Consider the following 13324-nt stretch of genomic DNA (forward strand, 5'->3'; position numbering starts at 1 on the left):
AAATACTGTATTTATCCAAAGAGAAGACAAGGGGTCCCCCCCCCCGTTATTTCTGGTTAAATAAGGGTAAAGGTAAAGTGTGCCGTTGAGTCGGTGCCGACTGCTGGCAACCACAGCACCCCATGGTTGTCTGTGGTAGAATACAGGAGGGGTTGACCATGGCCTCCTCCCGCGCAGTATGAGATGATGCCTTTCAGCATCTTCCTATATTGCTGCTGCCTGATAGAGGTGTTTCCCATAGTCTGGGGAACAGACCAGCAGGGATTCAAACTGGGAACCTCTGGCTTGCTAATCAAGTCATTTCTCCGCTGTGCCGTTAATATGAGAGCGTCATCTTAAATTCTTTCTTTTGGGTAAATACAGGTATAACTTGTATATGAGCTGTCTTTTCAGGCCTCATCTTAAATTCAGAGTCGCCTTCTGTTTGGGTAAATAAGGCATGAAGATAGTTCCCTGCCCCAAAGGGCTTACAATCTAAAAAGAGACACAAGGGGGGGCAGCCCCTTTTAGGGACGCTATCCTGGGCTGAATAGGGATGGTTGCGCTCCCCCTGCTAAAGAGAAGAGAGCCCCCAATTGATGAGGTGCCTCTTTGCCCAGTTAGCAGGAGCGATTCCCAAACACAAGAGGGCCTGAAGTTGGCTCCCTGCCCCAAAGGGCTTCCAGTCTGAGAAGAATAACAAAGGAGACTCCAGCAACAGCCATTAAGAACATCAGAGCAGCCCTGCTGGATCAGGCCCAAGGAGGCCCATCTAGTCCAGCATCCTGTTTCGTACAGTGGCCCACCAGGTGCCGCTGGAAGCCACAGGCAGGAGTTGAAAGGGGCAGGCCTTCTCTCCTCCTGCTGTGGCTCCTACTGGGAGGGACGCTGAATAGTAGAGACCCCCCCCCACTTTCATAGAGGCCTCTTCCTTGTCCAATTAGCAGGCGGGGGGCGGGCGTGTTGTCAGGGATGCTTCTGAAATTCTCTTCATCTCCATTTCTTGCCAGATTTTGGACTTCTGAGGTGCCTGCTCCTATTCCCAAAGTGGAAATAATTAATTAGGAATCATGGGATGTGGTGATGGCCACCAGCCTGGGTGGCTTTAAAAAGGGCTTAGACAAATTCAGGGAGGACAGGTCTGTCAACGGCTACTAGTCTGGTGGCTATGGGCCACCTCCAGCCTCATGAGTCCCAGTTGCAGGGGAGCAACAGCAGCAGGAGAGAGGCCTCTTGCCTGTGGGCTCCCCAGAGGCATCTGGTGGGCCACTGTGTGTGAAACAGGATGCTGGACTGGATGGGCCTCCTTGGGCCTGATCCGGCAGGGCTGTTCTGATGTTCTTATGTTACGTTTGTTTGTTTGTTTACAGTTTGTAATTTCAGATCCTTCAGGACTCGTCCCCTTAATGGTGTGCACATCTGCTTTGATAAAACACTACCCCAAAAGCCCATTTTGTTGCAATCGTAGGTGCGATTGCATCAGCAGTCCTTTTTTAAAAATAAAGAAGACGACCCAAGCAAGTTTCTAGACCTTACTGTGCAAGAGGAGTTTGAATGCATGCGGACAGCACTTCAGAAGCCGGAGGGGGTCAAGGCACCCCAGAGTAAGGATTCAGGTTCTATGCTCTGCCTGGTTCCTAAGCTAGCAGAATTAGAATTAGTATAAAGTCCCAGTGCCACAGTTTGGCCAATAAAAACCTGCACACAGGTACCCACCTCTGGACAACAGAGACCATGGGGGGAAATCTACTTTCCTCCCATGGAAAAGTAGATTTCCCTACTCAACAAAGCTGCTCCTGTTCTCTCTCTCTCTCTCTCTCCCTCTCCTTCACACACACTCACATACACACAGAGAGAATTCGAACAGCGTGTGAGTTGCAGTACCCTCTCTGACCATTATCTGGGTGGCGCTGCAGGACAGCTAAGACTAGGCCTATAGCTCCCTCTACTGGTGGTGTGAGGAATAATGTGTCTGAAGTCCAAGCCCTCTGGCACCGCACACTTCCCCCTGGAATCCCTCCTAACCACTTCTCCCATGGAATCCTAACTACAGTTCCTCCTAACCACCGCCCTCCAGTCTCCCCTGAGGCAGATCTGGATTAGCCCAGAGCCTAAAGAAACTGTAGCTTTAGGCCCTCCAGATACTTGGGGCCCTCCATTCTGACCTTCAAATACAGGGAAAGGAACGACAGCCTAAAGAACTGACTGCTCTGCTGGAGAAACGCAAGGGTAACCCTCAAGTCCAAGGAAGCTTTCTCCACAGCTCAGAAAAACCAGCCCTGGACCCCCCCACCCCCCCAAAGCCCCGACTCCACCAGAACCCCCTGCACTTGGGGAACAGGCAGGGATGGTTTCAGCACCCCCTTCACAGCCCAAGGATATGGTTATCCCCTGATCCTCTGACGTGAAGTCCCTTGAGGATCTGAAGCAGAGCACACACACCCCAGTGGGGGTCCACACACCTGCCAAATCAGGCAATGCTCAAAGTTACAGAAGCTTCTCTGGAGAAAGAGCAGGGCTACCCACTCGAACCAGTCAACCACCTACAGAGGAGAGGAGAGCTGGTCTTGTGGTAGCAAGCATGACTTGTCCCATTAGCTAAGCAGGGTGTGCCCTGGTTGCATTTGAATGGGAGACTTGATGTGTGAGCACTGGAAGAGATTCCCCTCAGGGGATGGAGCCACTCTGGGGAGAGCAGAAGGTTCCCAGTTCCCTCCCTGGCAACATCTCCAAGATAGGGCTGAGAGAGATTCCCGCCTGCAACCTTGGAGAAGCCGCTGCCAGTCTGTGTAGACAATACTGAGCTAGATAGACCAATGGTCTGACTCAGTATATGGCAGCTTCCTATGTTCCTATAAGCCTGCCGAAGACTCCAGACCGTTGCTGGAACAACATCTGGCCTGTTCTGGTGCTGCTCCCCAGCTCACACTCTCCTGCCCAGAGCTGTCCAAGGTCCTGACCCCACTTGTGAGACTTTTGCTCTCCTACAGAGCTTTCTAAGGTCTGACTCTCTCTTAGGACGTGTGCCTCCTCCCAGATCCCTCTGAACTTCAACCCTGGCTTGGCGAGCAATCCCCTCCTGGGAAAGGACAAGGCGAGCCAGTTTTGAGGCAACCCTCTCCCCAAATTTCACACCACCTCACATGGAAACCCTGGCTCTGCTCTGCCTTTATCTGCCCCCTTTCTGGCTCTCCTATATCCTTTCTTGAGATGGGGGTATCCAGAACTGCCCGTCGTCTTCCAAATGCAGCCGCACCATTGATTTATATCAAGGCATGCTGATCCTAGCTGCTTTATTTTTCAGTCCCCCTTCCTAATAATCCCGAACATGGAATTTGCTTTTCACACTGCCATGGCACACTGAGTTGACATTTTGATAGCCCCGACCGCAAGCCCGCGATCTCTTTCCTGGGAAGGGAAGAACAGCCGGCATAAATGCGCGGGTGCCGAGGGGACGTGAGTCCCGCTTTAATCTCCCCGACAAAAACACAGCTCCCTCTCCTGCTCTCCAACAGTCAGCCTTCCTCTCTCTATCATGTTTTTCTGCAAATATAGAGCTTATAAATATATGAATTTATCAGCGGAGAAAAATCTATTCTTTCACCTGAAGCAAAATGCTAACGAGGGCCCTTCTCAGCTGTGGCTGACAATTCCAAAGTGTTCTAAGTCACACACGAGACAACTCACTTGGAGCTGGAGAAGAGAGGAAAAGACAAGCCGGGGGAGGCAGGCCACCGCCGCCGCCGCCGGAAAAGGGAGTGTGGTGCAGTGGAGGGAGCTCTGGACCAAAGGTGGGGATGGCCTTGTGCCAGATGCTGGGCCCGACAGCTAGGTGGGGGGAGATCCCAGGCAGACTCCAACCCCCTTCACACTCTCGAGAAAGGCTCGGCAAAAGTCAAGGCAGGAGGCCAGGTCTATCCATGGCTACATGTCTGGATGGCTACAGGCCAGCCTCCGAGGCAGGATGCCTCTGGGTACCAGTTGCAGGGGAGCAACAGCAGCAGAGAGGGCATGCCATTTTCATCTCTTGCCTTTGGGCTTCCCGGAGGCGCCTGGTGGGCCACTGTGCGAAACAGGATGCTGGACTAGAGAGGCCACCTTGATCCAGCAGGGCTGTCCTTCTGTCCTTCTGTTCTAAGCGTGCTGGCCGTGGAGTAGGCAGGATGGGGCGGGTTGTGCTTTTACTCCACCTTTGATCCGGTGCTGGGCACGCAGTGTGAGCTGGCCACTGCCGTTCTACTCAGATCTCAACGAGTGATCGCACAATCACTTCCCCCTCCTCCTCCTCCTCCCTCGTTGTTTGCCGATACACAACCATTTATTGGGAAAGCCCACAGGGCTGGGAGCCCAGATGGATCCTCCTCTGACCCAGCTGTTGGTCATGAGAATACGCACATAGGAACAGAGGAAGCTGCCATATACGGAGTCAGACCCTTGGTCTATCTAGCTCAGTATTGACTACCCAGACTGGCAGCAGCAAGGATACAGGCGGGGTCTCTCTCTCTCTCTCTCAGCCCTATCTTGGAGATGCTGCCAGGGAGGGAACTTGGGACCTTCTGCTCTTCCCAGAGCGGCTCCATCCCCTGAAGGGAATATCTCACAGCACTCACATGTCATCTCCCATTCAAATGCAAACCAGGGCATTCCCTGAGGAAAATTCCTGCTTGCTACCAAAAGAGCAGCACTCCTCCCTAGTGCCTTAGGGTCTGACCTACCTTGCAGGGCTGTTGTGAGGACCACTTGGAAGGACAGCTTGGCAGGAGGGCAGTACACAAATGGCATAAATGAAGAAGCAAAGCAGGGCCCAAGAGCTGGCCGGGAGGCAAGCCTGCCATTGCTGAAGTTAAGCAGGGTTTGCCCAGGGCCAAAATACCTGCAACTCACACTAACAAATGCACGTTGGTTAGCATGAGCTGAGCAACGCCCCAAGGCAAAAAAGACCAGGAACTATAGCAAATACCAACTCACACCTCCAGGGCAAAAAATACCAAGAATTCACACTGGCCTGAATTCACACTGAATTCACACTTACCGGACTGTCCCCTTGATACCCACAACTCACACTAACAAAGTTTTAACAGTATCCCCCAAAGGGAGAAATAATACCAGCAACTACAACAACTAACACTCCCTCTCCCTCTCTCTCTCACACACACACACATTCCAAGGCAAAATACCAATAACTCTCACTAATAAACTTTTGCCAGGCTTTCCCCAAGGCAAAAATAGAGACAATGGTTTAGAATCATAGAATGTGGTCATTGGAAGGGACCTTGGCCGTCTTCCAGTCCAACCCTCCGGACTTGGCTTCCAACCCCCTCACCACCTTCATTGCCCTCCTCTGAATCTCTTCTTGTTTACCGACATCCTCCTTGAAATGTGGGGCCCAGAACTTGACACAGGATCCCAACCGAGGCCCGACCAGCACAAAATAAAAGGCAACTGCTACTCCTTGTGATACGGATATTCTGCTTCTGTTAATGCAGTTTAAGATTACATTCGCTTTTTTAGCTGCTGCATCACACTGCTGGCTCGTGTTCAACTTGTTGTCCACTAAGATACCTAGATCTCTTTCACATGTGCTGCTGTCAAGCCAGGCTACCCCCATCCTATACGTGTGCATTTCATTTTTCTTACCCAGATGCAGAACTTTACGTTTGTCCTGCATTTATTATTATTATTATTATTATTATTATTATTATTATTATTATTATTATTATTACTGGGAACAGACTGGGATGTGCAGTCCTGTGGAAGAGACCGGACGTTCTCCTTCAGGTTTCAGCATCTAACCCTAGGGCAAGGACCAGAAAACAGGGTGTGAGCCTCGTAGAGAAGGTGGGCCGACATGTCTGACCTGATCCCACTCACGTTCCGCTCTGTCTTGACTGTCCAGCCATGAGAAACATCACAATCTACTGTAAGAAAGAACGAAGAAGAACGAGCTTCCATCGCCTTGCCTTTCTGTCCCCATTTTTCACTTCCAGAAAGAGCATGGCAGCAGAGAAATTAGATATGCCTGCTTGAAAAAAGGAAACAGAAGAAGGTCAAGAGGGTTCCTTCCCCCATGGATGTAAAGTGGTCCCAGAAAGTCGATCTGATTCCTGCTCGAAATGGATTTTTATTCCAACGTAATGAGAGAACAAAATAATTAATTTCCCTTTGCAAGACAGAAAGCGAGTGAACAGGCACAGGTGGAGCGTCTTAATTCCGACCACGTGACTCCCTCGACTCCAGGAACAGAAGCTGACAAAGCCGCGGAGAGGCCGGTGGACAAGACGACACCTGTTCAGGGCTGTGCGTGGGTCTCCTGCTAGCGGAGCCGAAGAGCTCAGGGCTGCAGCCCCTGGGAGGAGCAGAGGAGGCCAGCTCACCTGGCATCTTATGCCCGTTTCGAAACAGTTGCCCTGGGTGCCCATATGTTTCCGGGCAAAATACAAAGTGCTGGTTATTACCTTTAAAGCCCTGAACAGCTGAAGTCCAGGCTACCTGAGAGAGCGCCTTCTTCTGCACGATCCCCACCGCACGTTAAGGTCATCTGAGGAGGTCTGTCTCCAGCTACCACCGGTACGTCTGGTGGCGACTCAGAGGTGGGCCTTCTCTGTAGCTGCTCCTGGACTGCGGAATGCGCTCCCGGCAGAAATCCATAATCTGAATTCATTGCTGGCCTTCAGGGGAGCCCTCAAAACCTATCTGTTTGCCCTGGCCTGCCAGGGTTTTTAAATTGTTGTAAATGGTTTTAACGTTGTAACCTGATTTTCCAGGGTTTTTAAATTGTTCTGATTGTTAAATTGTTGTTCTATGATGTTTTAATTGTTAATTGTTGTTGTTTTACGCTGTTTTATAATTTCTGTTTTAGTTGTTAACTGGTTTTAATGGTTTTGTTTTAACTGTAAACTGCCCTGAGCCATTCTTGAAGGGCGGTATAAAAATTGAATGAATGAATGAATGAATGAATCTTCTCAACCCCTTGGAAGAGTTGGCCCCAGGCATATCTCCCTCCTAAAACCATGGAGGCCAACAACAACAGCAGCAGCAGCTGCAACAAATATTTATATACCATTTTTCAACAAAGGTTTCCAAAGCGGTTTACATAGAGAAATAGATAGATAGATAGATAGATAGATAGATAGATAGATAGATAGATGAAAATACGGCTCAAAGATGAACCACCCTGCCTCCTTCTCCTTCAACCCAACCTATTTTCCACCTTTCCCCATTAAATCTATGGATCTTTAACATTAGGAAACTGCCATATACTGAGTCAGACCATTGGTCCATCTCGCTCAGTATTGTCTTCACAGACTGGCAGCGGCTTCTCCAAGGCTGCAAGCAGGAATCTCTCTCAGCCCTGTCTTGGAGATGCTGCCAGAGAGGGAACTTTGGACGTAGATCCTCCATCCCCTGAGGGGAATATCTTACAATGCTCAGATGAAGTCTCCCATTCATATGCAACCAGGGCAGACCCTGCTTAGCAAAGAGGACAAGTCATGCTTGTTGCCACCAGACCATCTAATCCCAGACAAGCCGAGGGTCAACCCAATCAGACAGGAGAGAGGCAGAGATGGCCCCACCAGGAGCCTTGCCACACATCGCTTCCAGCGCTCGGGGTAAATGCTGAGCAAAGCCACTTCGAATTACACTCATGGCATGAGGGGGAAACTCTTAGCTCTCGGTTTTTCTTTTGGTGCAGGTTCACATTGCATGAGAGAGAGAGAGAGCGTTTGGGAACTCCATGGGGAGGAACACAACGTTGCCTTCAAAACCCCGTGTCCTAGACGGTTCATTTGTACACACTAAGATATTTCCTCCCTTTTTCCCCCAACACATGCATGGTGTTTTAACTAGCAAGCACCTTAAGCAAGCACACTAATACTGTTCCAAAAAAAAAGTCAATTTGAGCAAACACAGAGGTTTTGTAGTTAGAACTTTCAAAGAGTTTGCTTACTGAAAACAGGTCTTTCCACTCTTTGCAGCTTGGCAAGTCAGCTCGATTTGCATTCCTAAAGAGCTATATCTGCATTCCTCAAGAGTGTTTCCCTCCTATCTTGTTAATGATTCGCCGTCAGTGCCTCTCCCTATTTGCTCTGGCTTTTTCAGAAAAACGTGCTTAAAGCCAGCATTTTAAAAACCTGGAAATACGTTGGGACAAGCTAGAAACCAGAAGAGAAAGCCCGGTTTGTGTGGGGGATGCTTCCAAAGATCTCGTATGGACTTCGGGGTAAGTCTGGCCGGTGTGTGAACAGACACACTCCCTTCTGGAGGAGTTTCGGGGTAACAGCCCTGTCTAGAAAGGCTCCAGGACAAGAGAAGGCAAGAGGAGCTTCAGAGAGGGGCCTCTTTTACTCTTCCTTGTCTGCAGGGGGGCCAAGAACAGGCCCGAGGGTGGGGCCAGCACAGGGCTTGGGAACCAGAAGCTGCTGCAGTGCAGCGTGTCGCCACAAGGGGCAGTGCAGAGCAGAGTCCTTGCCTCCGGGAACTCCGACAGTCGGGCAGAACTACGACTACGTCTACGAGACATGACCACCACCACCACTACAAAGTAGGACGCAGCCACGGGTGCAAAGTAGGGCACCACTACGACTACAGCCACCAAGCAGGATGCAAATAGACGGTGGTTACAAAGGACGACACGGCCACGACCATGACTCCAAAATACGATACGGCCACGGGTGTGAATTAGGGCACAATCACAGCTTTGGCTATGACACCTGCCAGGGCCAGGGGGTTGTCCTTCGATTTCTCCTTCCTCTTGGCCTCACAAGTATCATCAGGCAGGAGAAGACCCTCTCTGCAAGGACCAAGTCCCCACGGCTGCTGCAAAGCATCCTGGTCCAAGCCAGCCTTCTCCGAAAGCATCTCTGTTAAAACATTTTTTTCGTATGGGAGACATCTCCGGGCCTTCTTGATGTTGTCTGCCTGGCAATGACTCTTTTCAAACGCAGCGGCTTGCTTTCTCGCTTTCATTTTTTTGCAAGCGACCTGAAAAACGGAATACATTGACTCTGTCTCGTGTCCTTCTGGCGTCCCTGTTCTGTTCCTGAGATGGGGGGGGGGACCTTGGATTTGCAGGTTTGGGCGGAGGGGGGGGGGAGAGGGAGAGAGACGGCTGTCCGAGCATAATTACTATTTATCACCATTTCATCTTCTGCAAGCGCCCAGCTTGCTGTTTTATCCACAGCAAATAAATACATATGTTTAAAGAGAGAAGAGATTTGTCCTGGTTTGCAAACAGGAAAAAAGAAAGACCCTGGGGTGGGTTTTATTTTATTTTATTTTTTATTCTTTGGGTTTTTTGTTCTAAATCCCTCTCTCTTGCTCAGATGGTGGTTTGGTTTTGCTTTTCTTTGCATGTGGTTATTTTTCAAGGCTGGGGTGGGGGGACACCCCAAGGAAGATGCCTCAAGCCCAGTTTCTGTGGCGGGAGGGAGGGAGGGCTCCTTTGGCAGACTCCAGCTGTGACTATTCCGCTGTTTTCTGGAGTCTGTCCCTGGATAACCACTGTCCCAGTTTTGCCCCCATTTTTGCCACTTAGGAACATAGGAAGCTGCCTTATGCCGAGTCAGACCTTTGGTCCAGCTAGCTCAGTATTGTCTACACTGACTGGCAGCAGCTCTCCAAGGTTTCAGGCAGGAGTCTTTCCCAGCCCAACCTGAAGATTTATTTTATTTTATTTTATTTTATTTTATTTTATTTTATTTTATTTTATTTTATTTTATTTTATTTTATTTTATTTTATACCACCCTTCCAAAAAATGGCTCAGGGCGGTTTACACAGAGAAATAATAAATAAATAAGAAGATGGATCCCTGTCCCCAAAGGGCTCACATTCTGAAGAGAAACATAAGACAGACACCAGCAACAGTCACTGGAGGGATGCTGTGCTGGGGGTGGAGAGGGCCACTTGCTCTCCCCCTGCTAAATGAAAGAGAATCACCACGTTGCTGCCCGGGAGTGACCTGGGACCTTCTGCATGCTAAGCGGTACCACTACTTAGCTTCACAGGAGCACAGGAACATTTCATTGTAAACCACCCTGAGCCATTTTGGAAGGGCGGTATAACAATCAAATAAATAAATAAATAATAATAATAAATTGGAAGCTGCCACAGACTGAGTCAGACCCTTGGTCTATCTAGCTCAGTATTGTTTTCACAGACTGGCAGCGGCTTCTCCAAGGTTGCAGGCAGGAATCTCTCTCAGCCCGATCTTGGAGATGCTGCCATGGAGGGAACTTGGAACCTTCTGCTCTTCCCAGAACAACTCCATCCCCTAAGAGGGGAATATCTTGCAGTGCTCACACTTCTAGTCTCCCTTTCATATGCAACCAGGGCAGATCCTGCTTAGCTAGGGGGAGATGTCATGCTTGCTGCAGCTCTCCTCTTAACATATTATTTCCCTTAATATATGATGCTGCCTACTGAGTCAGACCCTTGGTCCATCTAGCTCAGTATTGTCACTGACCAGCAGTGTCTCTCTGGGATTTCAGATGGGGATCTTCCTCACCCTTATCTGGAGATGCTGCCAAGGTTTGAACCCAGGGCCATCTGCATGCAGGATGCCTCTGAATCCCAGTTGCAGGGGAGCCACAGGAGCAGGAGAGCAGGCATGCACATTCCTTTTGCCTGTGGGCTTCCCAGAGGCATCTGGTGGGCCACTGTGGGAAACAGGAGGCTGGACTAAGTAGGCCTCCTTGGGCCTGATCCAGCAGGGCTGTTCTTATATGTTCTTATGCAAAGCAGATGCACTGCCACTCAGCTGTGACTCCGCTTAAAATGATCAGTTATAAACATAGGAAGCTACTGTATACTGAGTCAGGCCCTTGGTCCATCGCGCTCAGTATTGTCTGCTCTGACTGGCTGCGGCTCTTCAAAGTTGCAGGCAGGAGTCTCTCCCAGCCCTACCTGGAGATGCTGCCAGGGAGGGAACTCAGAACCTTCTGCATGCAAGCAAAATGCTCTTGCTGAACATATGAAGCTGCCTCCAGCTGAGGCTAACTGAGCAAAGAGGAACTTTTTAAGCCTGCTTTCCAGCAAACTTAAGAGCAGGGGCGTATCTAGGGTAGGGCAGGCAGGGCACGTGCCCCGGGTGCCACTTGAAGGGGGGCGCCATTTTTAAAAATGAAAAAAAAAATTTAATGGCTACCGAAAACAAAATGGCCACCACGCAAGCTCAAATGGCCTCTGCAAGGCCGTAGTATCTGGAAAAAGTCAAATTCTCCATTGATTTTTAAAACTTATGTAATAGTGATGCTGCAATGCATAGTAGAGAATTAGACAGGCACTTCTGTTTAGTTTTCCAAGTACACCTCCACATAGTATTTGGGTATTTCATGTGCCCCAGCATACTGAAATTTATAGTTTTCGAGCATTTTTTGGTCTGGCTATGTCCACTGCTAAATAGTTTTTGAAATATTAAAAGATTAATGAGCTTGACTTGTATTTTTGAGCTGATATTATGGTAAAGTTATCTGAAAGATGGGTGTCAGATGTTTGGACAGGGGGCTCAATTTCAGTGCTTGCCCTAGGCGCTATTTTCCCTAGATACGCCTCTGCTTAAGAGGTCACCCGGCATTCTCTGTGTGTGTGTGTGTGTGTGTGTGTATCCCTCCCCCCAACTTCACAACGCCTGGACCAATATGTACCAAATCGAATACAGTTAGAGGGACACACAGGGACACCTCAACGGCATTGGTTGTGACGGTGTCATCTACCCCGTTCCGAGACTGATTGATTTTTATTTAAAATATTTCTGTACCACCCAAAACTTGTGTCTCTGGGCGGTTCACAATTAAAATCATTTAAAACATTAAATCAGTTAAAAATCAACATCATTTAAAAGATTAAAATTCTTTAAAACTATAAATCTAATTAAATCATTAAATTATAAATCTTATTAAAGATGGTGGGCGCATGAACATTTGAGGTGAAAGTGGGAACCAATTTGGAACAAATGTGGTGCAGTTGTAGGGACACATAGGGACACCTTCAAATGCATCATTTGTGATGATGTCATCCACCCCAATTCAAAATGGCAGGTGCATGGCTTGAGGTGCAAGTGGGCCAACTTGTGAAATGCCTAACCGATTTGGACCAAACTGAGTCCAATTGTAGGTTAGTGAAAGGAAAGTATAGTGTAGTGTTGAGATTGTTGGACTAGGACCAGGAAGACCTGAGTTCGAATCCCCATTCAACCATGGGCTGACTCTGGACCAGTCATGTATCTCACAGCCTAACCTGTTGGACTAGGACCGGGAAGACCTGAATTCGAATCCCCGTTCAAACATGGGGTGACTCTGGGCTAGTCATGTATCTCACAGCCTAACCTACCTCACAAGGTTGTTGTGAGGATAAAGATAACCATGTATCCCGCTCTGGGCTCCTCGGAGGAAAAGCGAGATATAAATGTAATAAATAAATAAATATAAATAGATAGATAGATAGATAAGTAGTAACGCATAAGTGGTTCTTATTAGAACTTCTTGTTTAAAGTGATACTCTTCATTTAGCAGGGGGAGAGCAACTGGCCATATCCATCCCTAGCACAGCATCCCTCCAGTGGCTGTTGGTGGTGTCTATCTTATGTTTCTTTTTTAGTTTGTGAGCCCATTAGGGACAGGAAGCCATTTTATTTGTTCGTTCGTTTGCTTGTTTGTTTGTTCATATCTATGTAAATCGCTTTGGGAACTTCTGCTGGAAAGCAGTATATACAAAGTTGTCATATTCACCTTGACCCTTCTGGCTCAGTATGGTCTAACTCTACACTGACTGGCAGCAACTCTCCAGGGTTTTAGGCAAAGGTCTTTCCCAGCCCTGTCTGGAGATGCTGCCAGAGAGCAAACCCGGGGCTTTCTCATGTAAAGCAGGGACTCTGTCACTCACCTGTGGAGTCCCTCTTAAATATACAAAGCTCCTTTCTGAGTCGGGACCTTGGTCCATCTCGCTCAGTATTGTCTACTCTGACTGGTAGCAACTCTCCAAGAGTCTGTCCCAGGCCTACCTGGAGATGCTGCCACGGATTGAAACGGAAACCATCGCTCAAGGCCGACAATCTGACTTGAGATCATCTTTTCTCTTCTTCAAAATTAAATGCTCCCTACGAGAACACCAGAGCAAGAAATGTCTCTTCTCCCCCTTCACAGCTCAGTTAACGCTGGTGGCTGAATGCCAGCCCGATGTCAGTTCCTTGCCAGATCTCCTTCTCCTGAGGAGAACGGCCCGTCGAGCGAATCCAACTCAAGTTCTCGCAGCTGCCTCTGCAGGTGAAATCTTAAACCCTGTCAGGCCAAGGTCCATCCTCTTGGGGGGGTCCCGATCTGCAACCCGGACCAGGGGTGTTGCTATCGG

Source organism: Hemicordylus capensis, chromosome 2 (assembly GCF_027244095.1).
Source record: "Hemicordylus capensis ecotype Gifberg chromosome 2, rHemCap1.1.pri, whole genome shotgun sequence".
Classification (NCBI taxonomy): domain Eukaryota; kingdom Metazoa; phylum Chordata; class Lepidosauria; order Squamata; family Cordylidae; genus Hemicordylus; species Hemicordylus capensis.